Genomic DNA, 18,777 nt, shown 5'->3' with positions numbered 1-18,777 from the left:
TTTTTCCACTCATAAGCTTTTGGATGAGAGATTCTGACCACTGTATAAGATCAGAAGCAACAGAAAAAACAGGCCTCTTTTCTGCTTATTTAACACACTCCTAATGCAAACAACACATTATGAATACAATGGAAAGGTTGCACCCAATGGGATCAAGCAGCTTAAAACATATGTTCTGGGGACAGGAAAGTTGTTATAGAGATAAATGGTATTCATGAAACAAATTATGTAGCAAAAAACTTTGCCAAAAGTCACAACCCATTTAACATATGTCTGACAGGTTAAATGAGTTTGATATCTCTTAGGTTTGAAATGCACTCCAACGGCTGTATGATGCAAGCTCAAGAGTCAAAAGAACAGTAGTGAACTACAGTTCTTACAATTATAACAAGCAGCCGTGTGCTCTTGTGAATTATCTACATCATACACCCTTACAGACTTGGAAGTTTGCACAGTTTGTAGTCTTTCTAATTCAAAATTGGTTAAGTGTGAAATAGACGGAATGGTTTAAATAACCAGACAAAACAAATAGTAACAAACATTCCTTACCTTGGTCTTACTCTTACTCTCTTCGTCATTCCTTACCTTGGTCTTACATGGCACAGTTTGTTTATTTCAGGCTTTACTTTTTACTTTTAAATCCCTTCTAAACTAAACATGTCCCATAACTCCCTATGTACAGGGTGAGGCCTATTTATAATTTAACTTAATCTTTAAGTTGTTAATTCCTTACAGGAGCAAGCAGCTTGGAGCATGCGTTCTCAGCACTCCACGTGCCACATAGAGAAAGGAAAACTTTTTAATGGTGTTCATGTACATTACAGCTACATGAGTTAAGCTTTTGAAGGCTGATTTGTAGAGAGGTAAAAACAAATTAAACTGGTTCATGGCAGTTCAAGAGAAAATTTTTATATTAAACTCTCTCTCAGATATCAGAGTATGCCAGTTTGACTGCTGTAAAAGTATTAAAAAAATAACAATACCTCTTGGTTATATTATATTGCGAAACCCAAGTGTAACTAATATTTAACAAGTAATAGTTTAATTCCATGCTGAAAAGAGAAGAAAGAAAACAAAGTTTCGGCCATGGAGCCTTCTTCAACTGTAACCCTTGAAGAAGGCTCCACAGCCAAAATGTTGTGTTTTCTTTCTTCTCTTTTCAGCATGGAATTAAACTATTACTTGATCCTTTGCAGCCTACACCTGCTGACACAGCTAGCCATCTGAACTAATATTCAACAGGTTCCACTCACATAGAGATTCAAAAATGCTTTATTATCATGACTGTTAAATCACAGAGTTGCCAAGGCCAATACAACATCCAAAAACATCCACAAAGAAAATACAACATAAGCAGATATTCTGCTACAGATTATTGTCTATGTGGCATTCTAGTTTGTGTTATGTTTGTGTACTCCTGTGGTTTTATAAGTGATTTTTCTAGTTTTTTTCTGTGCTGTGGTAGATTTAGAAGTGTGTTATTTTTGTTGTGCTATACTTCCTCCTCTGTATGCAATTGCATTTGACCTCAAGTACAGGCAGCAAAGCTATTATCAAACTTTGGTTTTGATCTTAACATCATCAGAGGGGTTACTGATTTCTGAACAGACTTAGAGTGTGAAAGTCAACAATGTATTATCCAACAACAGGTATTGTTTTACTGGTTCCCCCAAGGATGCATATTGTCTCCGTTACTCTTTGTCCTGTAAGCAAACACCCTCAAGAGCTCTCACCACTCCAGACACTTAATAAAATTTGCAGACGACTCTGTCATTGTTTGTCTGCTGCAAGTAAATGAGTGTAGCTATGGACATGTCAGATGAGTATGATAGGAGGTGTGAAGAAAACTTCCTGAAGACAAATGTGTCCAACATCAAAGAAATGATAACAGGTTTCTGGAAAAAACCCATACCCCCACCCAAACCTAAAGGGGGAGAGAATTAGCTGAGGTGGTAGGAAAAAAAATTAGTAGTTGTGAAATGTTCTGAACCCTAAGTGAAATTTCAAAACAACTTAAAAAAACAGGTCCAATGTGGACATGATCCTCACAAAAGGACAAAATTGTCTTTATTATAAAGGCAACTTAAGCATTGTAATGTTAATGATTCATTGTTGATCTTCTCCTATCGGTCCTTCCTCAATTTGTTTTAATTTTCACTCTGATGTGTGGTTTGGAAATTTCAAGAACCAACTGGGTTGTCTTGTGAAATTATGTCCGTCTATTGTTCACTTGTTCTGCGTACAGCAAAATACATCTGTAACGAATCTTCACACCCCTTGTCTAACTAGTTCCAAGTTCCAACCAACTACAAAACCAATAGATTAAAATTCTGATTCATAGCTGCAGCCATTTCCTTACTTCATACTTGATTTCTGGGCTATTTTTTATATGCATGTTATTGGTAATTTATGTATGTTATTGTTATTGTAGACAGTAGTTAGTACATCACATTCAAACACTTTAAAAAACAACCTTAGGCCTTCAAGGCTTGAAAATATAGAGCTCTAAAATATTGGAATTATTTGAAGACAATATCAGGAGTGCAAGTGGCAGGAAAGAGATGAGCACAACATGTATTCTTATATTATTTAGTATGTTGTTTAAGAATAAAATAAACTGTGGGAAGACTGCAATAACAGCAATAGTACAATAAAAGATGAGAATAACAGTGGAAAAAAAATTACAGGATTACTAAAAAATAAGGAACTTAAAATGCAATCCAACATCAGACAATACTGATAACAGGGAAGAAAGTGCAAGAGACTCAACAGCTGAGGAGAAGGGGAAAATATCACATTGAGATAAATAAGGAAAAATGGGTCACAGGAAAAAATTAAATCAAAGAGCAAAAGGGAAAAACATGGAAAAGCCAGCAGAAATTCTAGCACCAGCACAAAAATAAGGGGACAAAACAGAAAGAATACAAAACAACTGAACAAAGGAACAAGACATGGAAGAAAAGAAAGCCCATGCATTCATGAACCTACACCAAAGAAAAGATAAAAATAGCTTATCTCCACAAAGAGTTAAAACCCATCGTAACCATAAATACTGTAGGGAAAAAAAGTCCCTAGAAAAGCTGTGTCCTGTTTTCTCTGGTTATCTCACCTTTTGGAAAGGGTGATTGTATGCAAAACATTAATGCTAAAACCTGTTTACATATACTGTATCTACCTTCCTGCCTGGGCAGATGGCAGATCCACCACATTCACTTCTGTCAGACCTACCCTTGTAATCCATTACCATGAAAAACTCAAATCAGCCCAGGTCTGGAAACAATGCAAAAGGAGACATACTGTATGGAGAGAGGACCCAGAATCCCCCCTGTAGTAGACTGCTACTGGGCAAGGGGTAAAAAAAATAGAAAACCAACCTATTCCTTTTTTAAAAAAACCCTAGAAGCAGGCACACAGGCGAGCTCAATTTCTAACAACACATAAGCAAAAGAGGCATCTATAAGGGCAGGTGACTGGAGATCTCAATAAGAGTCAACACAAACACAAATGATACAAAAACCAACACAGTCTTCCTAAAATAATTTATGTAAGTATTTTCAAACCGCTTATACTTTCTGAGTACGCTAAAAAAATCAGTTGTGGACTGTACCTCTTACCCCACATTGAAAGTTTGTATATTTGTTATTTGTTCAAAATAGAGCCTATTGCTTTTTAGAAATCAAAGACACAGGTCACTATTTTTCTGTTCATTTAAAGTGTGTGTTGAGTGCGTATGTGGTCAGATATGTGCCAGCTTCATATGAAGTCGATCTGACTTCTATTCAGGACACTGTATTTGGCAAGCTGCCAGTAATAGGGTATTGAAGATACTGGTGAATAGCTAGCCCAGGTTACTGTTCACACAAATGCTCCGGCAGTTGTTAGGGTCAGGTGATCAGTCCTGGATTCCAGGCCAAAGGAAAACATCCGTACTTCAGGATGGGGTTGAGTATTTTAAACTAGGCTCATCACTAGGCTCATGCAGTTATGTCACATGATGTGGCTGTTACCCTGTCTACGCCACAGGCCTTTTGTAGTTTGAGGCTATGGAGTTAGTATACTTGCTCCAGCTTTGTGTTTGGGAAATCCAAGGGATATTGGTTGTTTTTTATAGACAATTCAACAATGTTCTGTTTTTAAGACTTTGTACCATACACCGATCCGCCCCGGAGACCCAAGTGATTCTGGTTTAGGTAAGCCAAGGGACAATGATCTTCACGTTACCAGGGGGACAGTGGGTGGACAAGTCTCCCCTAAACAATGTATCTTGTCAGATTATGATGTCAGTCCGTTTAATAATGTTGTTGAACTCCCTTCAGCCAAAATACAGAGGAGCCCAGGCCCAGAATGTTACACATACTGACAGAAAGTGATCTCATTATGTGTGTCATGATGGTGCTGTCTGGCTGTCCTGCTGGTCTGGATGAGGGGTGCGTAGTGTGGTGCAGGTACTTGTCCCATCCTGCTCTTGGTCCAGGTTGGAGGGTTGCACCGATTCTGAGTCTTGTTAGCTGGTATGGATTGGTTTGGGGGTGTTGATACCAGAGTGGTCCAAGAGGGGGGTGCAGATGTCTCGGGGGCATTCTTGTTTTTCTATGACTTCACGTTGATTCTGTTGGTTCTGAGTGTCTTGGTTACATACGCTTGTGTGTATAGATGAAAAAGCTATTGAAGAGCACCTCATTCATCTCGGTGGAAGTTCCCATGTTCAAAAAATCCTAAAAAGAGAATTAAAGTTTCACACAACAAAGCATGACTGTGAAAGGTCAGGAGGCCTGACACTTGCACAAATGCACAACACTTGATTACAGTCAAAAAATCATGAAGCCATGAAGACGACCCACCTGTCCCAGTGTATTACCTGTAGTGTAATCTTCAGAAAATCATAAAAAATTAAAGAAAGGGGCCACAGCTACAGTAAGGTTGTATGAGGTTTGGGGGCCTGTCTGGTGTGTAAAACACTTGGTTTCAGCAGAGTGGGTGCTGTATTTGAAATGCTATTGAGCCATGAAGACGACCCACCCGTCCCAGTGTATTACCTGTAGTGTAATCTTCAGAAAATCATAAAAAATTAAAGAAAGGGGCCACAGCTACAGTAAGGTTGTATGAGGTTTGGGGGCCTGTCTGGTGTGTAAAACACTTGGTTTCAGCAGAGTGGGTGCTGTATTTGAAATGCTATTGAGCCATGAAGACGACCCACCTGTCCCAGTGTATTACCTGTAGTGTTATCTTCAGAAACTCATTACAAAATAAAGACAGGGGCCACAGCTACAGTAAGGTTGTATGAGGTTCGGGGGCCTGTCTGGTGTGTAAAACACTTGGTTTCAGCAGAGTGGGTGCTGTATTTGAAATGCTATTGAGCCATGAAGACAACCCACCCATCCCACCTGTAGTGTTATCTTCAGAAAATCATTACAAAATAAAGACAGGGGCCACAGCTACAGTAAGGTTGTATGAGGTTCGGGGGCCTGTCTGGTGTGTAAAACACTTGGTTTCAGCAGAGTGGGTGCTGTATTTGAAATGCTATTGAGCCATGAAGACGACCCACCTGTCCCAGTGTATTACCTGTAGTGTAATCTTCAGAAAATCATAAAATATTAAAGAAAGGGGCCACAGCTACAGTAAGGTTGTATGAGGTTTGGGGGCCTGTCTGGTGTGTAAAACACTTGGTTTCAGCAGAGTGGGTGCTGTATTTGAAATGCTATTGAGCCATGAAGACGACCCACCTGTCCCAGTGTATTACCTGTAGTGTAATCTTCAGAAAATCATAAAAAATTAAAGAAAGGGACCACAGCTACAGTAAGGTTGTATGAGGTTTGGGGGCCTGTCTGGTGTGTAAAACACTTGGTTTCAGCAGAGTGGGTGCTGTATTTGAAATGCTATTGAGCCATGAAGACAACCCACCCATCCCACCTGTAGTGTTATCTTCAGAAAATCATTACAAAATAAAGACAGGGGCCACAGCTACAGTAAGGTTGTATGAGGTTCGGGGGCCTGTCTGGTGTGTAAAACACTTGGTTTCAGCAGAGTGGGTGCTGTATTTGAAATGCTATTGAGCCATGAAGACGACCCACCTGTCCCAGTGTATTACCTGTAGTGTAATCTTCAGAAAATCATAAAAAATTAAAGAAAGGGGCCACAGCTACAGTAAGGTTGTATGAGGTTTGGGGGCCTGTCTGGTGTGTAAAACACTTGGTTTCAGCAGAGTGGGTGCTGTATTTGAAATGCTATTGAGCCATGAAGACGACCCACCCGTCCCAGTGTATTACCTGTAGTGTAATCTTCAGAAAATCATAAAAAATTAAAGAAAGGGGCCACAGCTACAGTAAGGTTGTATGAGGTTTGGGGGCCTGTCTGGTGTGTAAAACACTTGGTTTCAGCAGAGTGGGTGCTGTATTTGAAATGCTATTGAGCCATGAAGACGACCCACCTGTCCCAGTGTATTACCTGTAGTGTTATCTTCAGAAACTCATTACAAAATAAAGACAGGGGCCACAGCTACAGTAAGGTTGTATGAGGTTCGGGGGCCTGTCTGGTGTGTAAAACACTTGGTTTCAGCAGAGTGGGTGCTGTATTTGAAATGCTATTGAGCCATGAAGACGACCCACCTGTCCCAGTGTATTACCTGTAGTGTAATCTTCAGAAAATCATAAAAAATTAAAGAAAGGGGCCACAGCTACAGTAAGGTTGTATGAGGTTTGGGGGCCTGTCTGGTGTGTAAAACACTTGGTTTCAGCAGAGTGGGTGCTGTATTTGAAATGCTATTGAGCCATGAAGACGACCCACCCGTCCCAGTGTATTACCTGTAGTGTAATCTTCAGAAAATCATAAAAAATTAAAGAAAGGGGCCACAGCTACAGTAAGGTTGTATGAGGTTTGGGGGCCTGTCTGGTGTGTAAAACACTTGGTTTCAGCAGAGTGGGTGCTGTATTTGAAATGCTATTGAGCCATGAAGACGACCCACCTGTCCCAGTGTATTACCTGTAGTGTTATCTTCAGAAACTCATTACAAAATAAAGACAGGGGCCACAGCTACAGTAAGGTTGTATGAGGTTCGGGGGCCTGTCTGGTGTGTAAAACACTTGGTTTCAGCAGAGTGGGTGCTGTATTTGAAATGCTATTGAGCCATGAAGACGACCCACCTGTCCCAGTGTATTACCTGTAGTGTTATCTTCAGAAACTCATTACAAAATAAAGACAGGGGCCACAGCCACAGTAAGGTTGTATGAGGTTTGGGGGCCTGTCTGGTGTGTAAAACACTTGGTTTCAGCAGTGTGGGTGCTGTATTTGAAATGCTATTGAGCCATGAAGACGACCCACCTGTCCCAGTGTATTACCTGTAGTGTTATCTTCAGAAACTCATTACAAAATAAAGACAGGGGCCACAGCTACAGTAAGGTTGTATGAGGTTCGGGGGCCTGTCTGGTGTGTAAAACACTTGGTTTCAGCAGAGTGGGTGCTGTATTTGAAATGCTATTGAGCCATGAAGACAACCCACCCATCCCACCTGTAGTGTTATCTTCAGAAAATCATTACAAAATAAAGACAGGGGCCACAGCTACAGTAAGGTTGTATGAGGTTCGGGGGCCTGTCTGGTGTGTAAAACACTTGGTTTCAGCAGAGTGGGTGCTGTATTTGAAATGCTATTGAGCCATGAAGACGACCCACCTGTCCCAGTGTATTACCTGTAGTGTAATCTTCAGAAAATCATAAAAAATTAAAGAAAGGGGCCACAGCTACAGTAAGGTTGTATGAGGTTTGGGGGCCTGTCTGGTGTGTAAAACACTTGGTTTCAGCAGAGTGGGTGCTGTATTTGAAATGCTATTGAGCCATGAAGACGACCCACCTGTCCCAGTGTATTACCTGTAGTGTTATCTTCAGAAACTCATTACAAAATAAAGACAGGGGCCACAGCTACAGTAAGGTTGTATGAGGTTCGGGGGCCTGTCTGGTGTGTAAAACACTTGGTTTCAGCAGAGTGGGTGCTGTATTTGAAATGCTATTGAGCCATGAAGACGACCCACCTGTCCCAGTGTATTACCTGTAGTGTAATCTTCAGAAAATCATAAAAAATTAAAGAAAGGGGCCACAGCTACAGTAAGGTTGTATGAGGTTTGGGGGCCTGTCTGGTGTGTAAAACACTTGGTTTCAGCAGAGTGGGTGCTGTATTTGAAATGCTATTGAGCCATGAAGACGACCCACCCGTCCCAGTGTATTACCTGTAGTGTAATCTTCAGAAAATCATAAAAAATTAAAGAAAGGGGCCACAGCTACAGTAAGGTTGTATGAGGTTTGGGGGCCTGTCTGGTGTGTAAAACACTTGGTTTCAGCAGAGTGGGTGCTGTATTTGAAATGCTATTGAGCCATGAAGACGACCCACCTGTCCCAGTGTATTACCTGTAGTGTTATCTTCAGAAACTCATTACAAAATAAAGACAGGGGCCACAGCTACAGTAAGGTTGTATGAGGTTCGGGGGCCTGTCTGGTGTGTAAAACACTTGGTTTCAGCAGAGTGGGTGCTGTATTTGAAATGCTATTGAGCCATGAAGACGACCCACCTGTCCCAGTGTATTACCTGTAGTGTTATCTTCAGAAACTCATTACAAAATAAAGACAGGGGCCACAGCCACAGTAAGGTTGTATGAGGTTTGGGGGCCTGTCTGGTGTGTAAAACACTTGGTTTCAGCAGTGTGGGTGCTGTATTTGAAATGCTATTGAGCCATGAAGACGACCCACCTGTCCCAGTGTATTACCTGTAGTGTTATCTTCAGAAACTCATTACAAAATAAAGACAGGGGCCACAGCTACAGTAAGGTTGTATGAGGTTCGGGGGCCTGTCTGGTGTGTAAAACACTTGGTTTCAGCAGAGTGGGTGCTGTATTTGAAATGCTATTGAGCCATGAAGACAACCCACCCATCCCACCTGTAGTGTTATCTTCAGAAAATCATTACAAAATAAAGACAGGGGCCACAGCTACAGTAAGGTTGTATGAGGTTCGGGGGCCTGTCTGGTGTGTAAAACACTTGGTTTCAGCAGAGTGGGTGCTGTATTTGAAATGCTATTGAGCCATGAAGACGACCCACCTGTCCCAGTGTATTACCTGTAGTGTAATCTTCAGAAAATCATAAAAAATTAAAGAAAGGGGCCACAGCTACAGTAAGGTTGTATGAGGTTTGGGGGCCTGTCTGGTGTGTAAAACACTTGGTTTCAGCAGAGTGGGTGCTGTATTTGAAATGCTATTGAGCCATGAAGACGACCCACCTGTCCCAGTGTATTACCTGTAGTGTAATCTTCAGAAAATCATAAAAAATTAAAGAAAGGGACCACAGCTACAGTAAGGTTGTATGAGGTTTGGGGGCCTGTCTGGTGTGTAAAACACTTGGTTTCAGCAGAGTGGGTGCTGTATTTGAAATGCTATTGAGCCATGAAGACAACCCACCCATCCCACCTGTAGTGTTATCTTCAGAAAATCATTACAAAATAAAGACAGGGGCCACAGCTACAGTAAGGTTGTATGAGGTTCGGGGGCCTGTCTGGTGTGTAAAACACTTGGTTTCAGCAGAGTGGGTGCTGTATTTGAAATGCTATTGAGCCATGAAGACGACCCACCTGTCCCAGTGTATTACCTGTAGTGTAATCTTCAGAAAATCATAAAAAATTAGAAAGGGGCCACAGCTACAGTAAGGTTGTATGAGGTTTGGGGGCCTGTCTGGTGTGTAAAACACTTGGTTTCAGCAGAGTGGGTGCTGTATTTGAAATGCTATTGAGCCATGAAGACGACCCACCTGTCCCAGTGTATTACCTGTAGTGTAATCTTCAGAAAATCATAAAAAATTAAAGAAAGGGACCACAGCTACAGTAAGGTTGTATGAGGTTTGGGGGCCTGTCTGGTGTGTAAAACACTTGGTTTCAGCAGAGTGGGTGCTGTATTTGAAATGCTATTGAGCCATGAAGACAACCCACCCATCCCACCTGTAGTGTTATCTTCAGAAAATCATTACAAAATAAAGACAGGGGCCACAGCTACAGTAAGGTTGTATGAGGTTCGGGGGCCTGTCTGGTGTGTAAAACACTTGGTTTCAGCAGAGTGGGTGCTGTATTTGAAATGCTATTGAGCCATGAAGACGACCCACCTGTCCCAGTGTATTACCTGTAGTGTAATCTTCAGAAAATCATAAAAAATTAAAGAAAGGGACCACAGCTACAGTAAGGTTGTATGAGGTTTGGGGGCCTGTCTGGTGTGTAAAACACTTGGTTTCAGCAGAGTGGGTGCTGTATTTGAAATGCTATTGAGCCATGAAGACAACCCACCCATCCCACCTGTAGTGTTATCTTCAGAAAATCATTACAAAATAAAGACAGGGGCCACAGCTACAGTAAGGTTGTATGAGGTTCGGGGGCCTGTCTGGTGTGTAAAACACTTGGTTTCAGCAGAGTGGGTGCTGTATTTGAAATGCTATTGAGCCATGAAGACGACCCACCTGTCCCAGTGTATTACCTGTAGTGTAATCTTCAGAAAATCATAAAAAATTAGAAAGGGGCCACAGCTACAGTAAGGTTGTATGAGGTTTGGGGGCCTGTCTGGTGTGTAAAACACTTGGTTTCAGCAGAGTGGGTGCTGTATTTGAAATGCTATTGAGCCATGAAGACGACCCACCTGTCCCAGTGTATTACCTGTAGTGTAATCTTCAGAAAATCATAAAAAATTAAAGAAAGGGACCACAGCTACAGTAAGGTTGTATGAGGTTTGGGGGCCTGTCTGGTGTGTAAAACACTTGGTTTCAGCAGAGTGGGTGCTGTATTTGAAATGCTATTGAGCCATGAAGACAACCCACCCATCCCACCTGTAGTGTTATCTTCAGAAAATCATTACAAAATAAAGACAGGGGCCACAGCTACAGTAAGGTTGTATGAGGTTCGGGGGCCTGTCTGGTGTGTAAAACACTTGGTTTCAGCAGAGTGGGTGCTGTATTTGAAATGCTATTGAGCCATGAAGACGACCCACCTGTCCCAGTGTATTACCTGTAGTGTAATCTTCAGAAAATCATAAAAAATTAAAGAAAGGGACCACAGCTACAGTAAGGTTGTATGAGGTTTGGGGGCCTGTCTGGTGTGTAAAACACTTGGTTTCAGCAGAGTGGGTGCTGTATTTGAAATGCTATTGAGCCATGAAGACAACCCACCCATCCCACCTGTAGTGTTATCTTCAGAAAATCATTACAAAATAAAGACAGGGGCCACAGCTACAGTAAGGTTGTATGAGGTTCGGGGGCCTGTCTGGTGTGTAAAACACTTGGTTTCAGCAGAGTGGGTGCTGTATTTGAAATGCTATTGAGCCATGAAGACGACCCACCTGTCCCAGTGTATTACCTGTAGTGTAATCTTCAGAAAATCATAAAAAATTAGAAAGGGGCCACAGCTACAGTAAGGTTGTATGAGGTTTGGGGGCCTGTCTGGTGTGTAAAACACTTGGTTTCAGCAGAGTGGGTGCTGTATTTGAAATGCTATTGAGCCATGAAGACGACCCACCTGTCCCAGTGTATTACCTGTAGTGTAATCTTCAGAAAATCATAAAAAATTAAAGAAAGGGACCACAGCTACAGTAAGGTTGTATGAGGTTTGGGGGCCTGTCTGGTGTGTAAAACACTTGGTTTCAGCAGAGTGGGTGCTGTATTTGAAATGCTATTGAGCCATGAAGACAACCCACCCATCCCACCTGTAGTGTTATCTTCAGAAAATCATTACAAAATAAAGACAGGGGCCACAGCTACAGTAAGGTTGTATGAGGTTCGGGGGCCTGTCTGGTGTGTAAAACACTTGGTTTCAGCAGAGTGGGTGCTGTATTTGAAATGCTATTGAGCCATGAAGACGACCCACCTGTCCCAGTGTATTACCTGTAGTGTAATCTTCAGAAAATCATAAAAAATTAAAGAAAGGGGCCACAGCTACAGTAAGGTTGTATGAGGTTTGGGGGCCTGTCTGGTGTGTAAAACACTTGGTTTCAGCAGAGTGGGTGCTGTATTTGAAATGCTATTGAGCCATGAAGACGACCCACCTGTCCCAGTGTATTACCTGTAGTGTAATCTTCAGAAAATCATAAAAAATTAAAGAAAGGGACCACAGCTACAGTAAGGTTGTATGAGGTTTGGGGGCCTGTCTGGTGTGTAAAACACTTGGTTTCAGCAGAGTGGGTGCTGTATTTGAAATGCTATTGAGCCATGAAGACAACCCACCCATCCCACCTGTAGTGTTATCTTCAGAAAATCATAAAAAAATAAAGGTTCCATAACCCAAAACAAAGCTGGGAATAGTCAGATGACCTGCTTAGTGTGCAAAACACTTACCTGCAGCATTGTGGGTGCTGTGGTTTAAATGCTATTGGTTTGTGAACAGAATACCCCTATCCCAGTGCATTGTGCCACATTAAATAAAAGCAAGAGAAAAAGAGATTCAGAACACAAAGCTGTGTCAGTGTTCTGTGTAAAAAGTCGGTATGAACATCATGGGAGCTGTTTTTAATAAGCTGCTGAGTAAAGAATATTTTTATCTTCCTGCTGTCAGTAGTATTGTGAATATAGTTGACCCTTACCTGAATGAAAACAGGACGTAAAGGAAGGGTTTCAGAAATCAAACAAAGCTTTATTCCCGTGCTTACAGTCTGGGTAATTGGAGACTGCGCTGTTCTGCTTCCTATGGTCATATACCGGTTTTTCGCACGAAGCCGTATTGAACAGTATTTCTCGCGTTGTGAACGTGTGCACACAGCGGTCCCCCGGGTTCCAGTTCGTGCGTAATTACGCATCGATGAAAAACCGGAGGTTTTAAAAAAGATAATTAGCTCACTGATAGTTTGATATAAAGGGTGTGGAAATATCCACAAGTCGTGGTCTTTAAAATGCATTTGGTTTGACAGCATTCTGTGCTTCCATCGCGAAGATATGGACAAAAGAATATGCGTGCTTGGTCAAAAAAATGTCATAAAAACGACAAAGTAAAGGCTGAGAAAGCATCCACAATGTATTTTATACACAAAACAAGCATTCTCGCAACTCTAAGAGGTTTCGTGAAAGCGCTACAGGCGTGCCAAAATCGTTTTCGAACTTCGAGCTAACTTTACCCCGGTCCGTGAGACGTGCTACATTACTGCACTGTATCGGGGCTCCCGTGCAGCGGATTTTCGCTAACCTCCCTGGAGAAAAAGGTACATATGAACAGACCGTAGCTGCCTTAGACGCTTACTTTACACCGCGGAGAAATGTGGTTTTGGGACGGTATAAATTTAGGCAGAGAACAAAGTCTCAGGACGAATCTGTTGATGCTTTTGTGACTGCACTAAGAGATCTGGCTAAATCTTGTGACTTTGGAGTATTGGAAACTGACATGTTAAGAGATCAACTTGTGGAAAAATGTGCACATAAGAGACTATAAATTGCTGCACGAGGAAGGGCTGACTTTAGAAAGAGCTCTTACAGTCGCTAGAATTCATGAAGCAGCTCAGGCAGAATCAAGAATGCTTTCTGACCACAGTGACAAAGTGTCACTGAACGGGGCGCTCGCTCAAACTTCACAAACAAAAGCTGAGCAGCAGGATGCAGTCATGCTAGAGATATAGAAGAACAGGGGACGGCTGACATTACATGTTAAAGGTGTGGACTAACAACGCACAAAGCAGATGAATGCGGATCGTGAACAGCAAAATGTCTACACTGTAAGAAAACAGGACATTATGCACACGTCTGCAGAACATCACGTCCGAGTTTAAGGACAGCAACATCAAAGATTGGAAGGTAGGGAGTTTCAGGTCTGTGTTTTTATTATAGGTTCAAGAAAGTCTGAATACCTTTGCAAGAAGTATTTCAGAATCCCAGTCAAATCCAGTACGAATGCCGCATAGATCTGCATTGTACAATTAGTATACTATTTGTCCGTTGAATCAAACACGCCTTATGAAGCATTTCTAAAACAGGAGAGATCGTTAGGGAATGCGTCTTCCTGTAAAAAATAAAATGACTTCAAGGGCACTATAAGCAGAGGTGTGAAAGCCTGCTCTACAGAAGAACTAAAGCCAGAGATGCCAAAGAGGTCGAGATTTCACCACGTGAGAGAAAGCATCTGAGAAAACGAAGTTGCGGTCGTTTCCACGCGTTATAAAACCGCTGTTGAGAGTAACGCGGCCGAGCGCTCTAAGGAGCTGGCTTAAACCTCAAGTCTCTTAAGGAGCATCTGTTGGAGTCGCACTGCTACAGCGTATCTCCTTGTTTCCAATAAGAACGTTGAAAACTTTGAATATCATCTCTTTATATATTGTGCTGCTTTTTTCTCGGAGTAAAACTATTGAATTGAAGGAATGCTTACTGCAGGGTTAAAATGTATCGTTATTTGGAGAAATCAATGAACTCGTGATTTTATATGCTTTAAAAGACGGCCATACAAACAGGAAGAACGACAGTGCTGATTATTTTCCCGAGACAGAGCACTGATGACCTATCCGAGCCAATTGATAAAGCCCACCCAGTGGATACTCTAGCAGAACGTCAAAGAACGTTCAGATTTGTAACCAAGGCAACCAGAGGAACAACATCAAAACGCGCAATCAATTCCCCAGTTAAATCTTTCGTGTAAGGTGTGCTTTGTGAAAGCATAAAGTGAATCCCCTGATCACTTTTGAACATGGACAAAGTATTTTTGAATGAGCGCTATGCGCAAAGATTTAGCTTTACCCCTGCCGATGATTCGGCGTGAAGAAGTAAAAGTTTCACAGATAAAAGAGCTCGCAATCACAGCCAATATTAAATGTACTTGCCAGAACACTACCGTGTGCCCTGGCTCATAGTGATCTCGGTAGACGCTGTTCCCTATGTAAAACTGAAAGTGCCAAAAAGCATTTCTGTTGAGAAAACAAAACATATTTTCTGCCTTGATAGCTGACAGCCTCTCTTTTAGAAAGTCTATCTCTAAACTCCTTGCGCATCCTCTCGAGAGACTAACAAAAAACGCTTTTACTGATCATATTACAAATCAGAGGAAAAAACGTCTTAAAACCGGGATATACGGGAGTACTGGGATTTAAACCCAAGACTCCGGAGTGGAGCTTAAAAAAAATTCAGCTACTTACAATGCTCAGCCACACTACCGTTGACCTTAACACGCTTCTTCACATTTCTGCCTTGGACAATGCTGGGGGGGGGGTCAAACTGTCTTCAGTTTGAGTGGTATCATGACGCGTGGAAGTGCGTTGTAATTTTAAAATATTTCAACTGAGGGTGCAACGGGAGTAAAAATGTTTTCTCCCGCCAGCCATTCAAAGACCAAATTCAATGGATAAACATGATTTTCTCGGACATACCATTTATGTACAATAGCTAAAAACACAAAACCATCCTCTTCTGGTGAAAAGTAGCTGTTACAGGAGGCTTTTTATGACTTTTAGCTCATAAATTCATCTTACATTTCTACTCCATCAATATTACCAATGTTATCTTTACCTAGCACTATATGTAGCTCTAAATAAATGCAAATTGTAAAATACATTTAAAAATAAATGCTATTCCATGTATTGTAACTTTGTGGTATTTAGAATTTTTATCTTAGGATGCAGGGGAAAGTATTATACAACTGTGAAAGTTGTATAATACTTTACTTTAGGCTCGAATTTTAATACAATTTAGATCAAAAGAAAACCCAAATCCATATGATTTTACTGTCAATATCCCTCGATATTGATGTTCAGTTGAAAGATTTGAAGAAACTCTCAAAGAAGCAACTGCAGTAGTGGAGAGATTATTTTCTCAGTTATTTCAGTTATTCTTCTGTTTGTTGCGTGTTAGTATGGTGAAGAGTTCCAGTCCCTGTAGGATATGGCTAGTTAGGAGAGGGGAACAAAGCTCCTTCTCCCAGATTTTATCCGAGAGGGGACCATCTGGGACAAGGAGAGCACTCTCCTTCCAATGACTAAAACCCTCCCGGTTTTTCTGATGTTCAGGTCTTGTGTAAAGATAGTATTAAGTCTTTTGATCCACTCCCTTTCCTTTTTCTTTCTTTCTATCTCTGTCCAGTTGGGGTTGCTTTCCAGTCCCGTGGTTCCTGATGTACCTGTGTTATGTCAGCTGGGTTCGGATGGAGTTACCTGTTCCCCCCACATAGGTCACCCCGCACTTTTTGCACTGGATGCTGTAGATGGCGTTATTGATGTTTTCTGAGAGTGCCCTTTGCAACTGGAAGATTTCTTTAGTTTTGTTGTTTTGGATCGTTGTTTTCTGTTATGAAATGTTTGGCTCTTGGTGTATATGATCTGTTGTGTACAGGTTTTAGCTTGCTTTGGACTAATTAATGCTGAAGGTTTTTGTTTTTTTCTGTGTGCAGATATGATTTTGTGCTCCCTCAGTATGTTTGTGTTCTCTAATATCATGGTTTTTGGTTGGTTTTTATGGTGAGTTGAGAATATGATGTGTTGAGGGATATTTTCTGTCATCTGGAGTTTTTCTATTTAGAAATGTTTGTGCCATATTTTTGAGGAAACTTTGTGTGTATCTTCTCTGGCATAAAGCTTGGAAGAGTGTGTATTTGGCTTCCTCAAAGTCTTGTTGTTGTGTACAGATTTTGTGGAAGTGTAGGAGTTGTGATTTTACCAGTCCTTTTAAATTATGTTTTGGGTGGAAGCTATCCTTGTGCAGTAAGCCGTGTGAATGTGTCTTTGAAAAATACCTTGATGTCCAGTTTGTCTGTGTTGTTGAAGGAAGAAACCTTGTATGTGGTGGTGTTTAGGAGGTCTATCAGGCTACCATGCTTGGTGTATTTGAGTTTAATGGACCTGTGGTGTGTGTTGAGGGTGTAAATGATTTCTTGTAAGGCTTGATATGTGCTGCCTATATGTTTATTTTTTATATCTTTTCCCTGGGATGGACTGGTGTCCTTTCCAGGGTGTAGCCTGCCATGTGTCTATTTCTTGCCACGTTTTAAAGTGGAGTTACAATCTTACTATTTTTACAGTTTTAAGTTGACATTTACAAATGTATATTGAAGCAGCTACCCACCTGAACTAAACTATGTCAGCATGTGTAGTCTGCAAAGAAACAAGTAATAGGTTTATTCCATATTGAAAAGAGAAGAGAGAAAACTCAATGTTTTGGCTGTGAAGCCTTCTTCAAGTGTGAGAAAGACAGGGCAGATTACAAAGATTAAATAGCACAGAAGAACAAAAGCTGGGAGAGGGGAGGAGGCAGGAGCAGCAGAGAGGCCACTCAGGAAGTGCAAAATGGAGAGAGGTGAAGAAAGGTGTGAAGTCAAAACCTGCAAGAGAATAGAGAAGATTACATTAAAATAAGTCAGTCATTGAGAGATCCTGGCTATTTGAGGTGAAAAGAAAAACTATGGGCTTGGAGAAATCTTTAACCTTCCCAGCCCTAATATGTTCTCTGAAGCATTCTCCCTAGTCTCCTTTCGGTTTCCCAAATGTAGATAGCTGGGCATTTTTTGCAAGAGATACAGTAAATGAGATACAGGATGTTGTCAGGGTTATCCGGAATTGTCCTGTGATGCCCTGAATGTCGTTAGATATGTATTTGGAAGTGATGCAGCGAGTGCTATTGCAGGGGAAGGTGCTGAGTGCGAGGGAGCTGTGAACAAGAAGCTTATGTGGTGGTCAGCGATAAGAGATGATTGGGCGGTCGGAAAAAAGAGTACCAATGGAGGGATCGTCCTGTAAAATGTAGTCATTGTTAATGATGGTCCTGGGGATAGAAATTGGGTTAGGGTGGTAGGGAAGCACCGAGGGAGTAGAATTAAGCAACACCTTTCATCAAACTTTTTGACAGGTACCACGCCCCCTTTTTAAGCCAATGGGAGGCCGCCATGGGCAGATGTCCCGCCCCCTCCAGAGCCAATGGTGTGTCATAATGAGTGTTGTTGTCCCGCCTTCCACCCCGAGCAGCCCCAGGCCTCAGGGTCCAAATACCCACCACCGCATCCCCTTCGATTTATAAATAAGTGTGTGAAAGCGTGTATTAGCGACGAGGGATGGAAGGTGATCATGTCTGCTGCAGGATTGAATGCAATCTATTATAACCCTAGGGAATCGGCGGTGTGGGAAGTCTGGTGAGGGCCGCGAGTTTCTGGGATGTGAGCACACACACACACACACACACACACACACACACACACTGACTGACTAAAGTGTCACAGAAAGACACTTTAGGACAAATAGCATGTGAAATGTGAACCACTTTATTTCATCAGTAGGTTTTAAATTACAGAAACATCCCAGTATACACTTTTAAACTTTTCACACACATTACAGACTACTACTTGCAATCGCCAATTAAATGTTGGTGCAGAAAATTAGTTGTCGCTATCACCCCAACATTGTTCAGAAACTCAGCAGAATCTGAAAAAGCATTCATAACGCCCTTTCTCTCGCCATTTCTATAGCCGTGAACACCGAACTGGGCGACCCTAACAGAGCAAAAAAATTAGCCTGAGTGATCAGAGGGAAGGTGTTACCACAGGTTCTATGTAAAATCCGTTGTATTTTGGAATACACACCGCTGAATCCGCCAGGCTTCAGTTTCTGATCTGAAAACATCAGAATCGCAGCAATTTCACTCATGTTCTTTACATGCACATCTATCTCTTTAACAAATTCAAGGACATTAGCATTCAGTTAATTGATTTTCATTTCAAGCTTTGCAGAAAGAAGAGTGTAAAGCACTTTTTGTAAGAATTCTTACGTATACATTCGAAATTTTTCATTCTTCTCACGATGGCACACCTGTGTCTGTAAA

The sequence above is a fragment of the Lepisosteus platostomus genome, chromosome 5, assembly GCF_059453375.1.
Source record: "Lepisosteus platostomus isolate fLepPlt1 chromosome 5, fLepPlt1.hap1, whole genome shotgun sequence".
Taxonomy (NCBI): domain Eukaryota; kingdom Metazoa; phylum Chordata; class Actinopteri; order Semionotiformes; family Lepisosteidae; genus Lepisosteus; species Lepisosteus platostomus.
The sequence above is the reverse complement of the archived record's forward strand: the minus strand, read 5'-3'. Positions refer to the sequence as shown.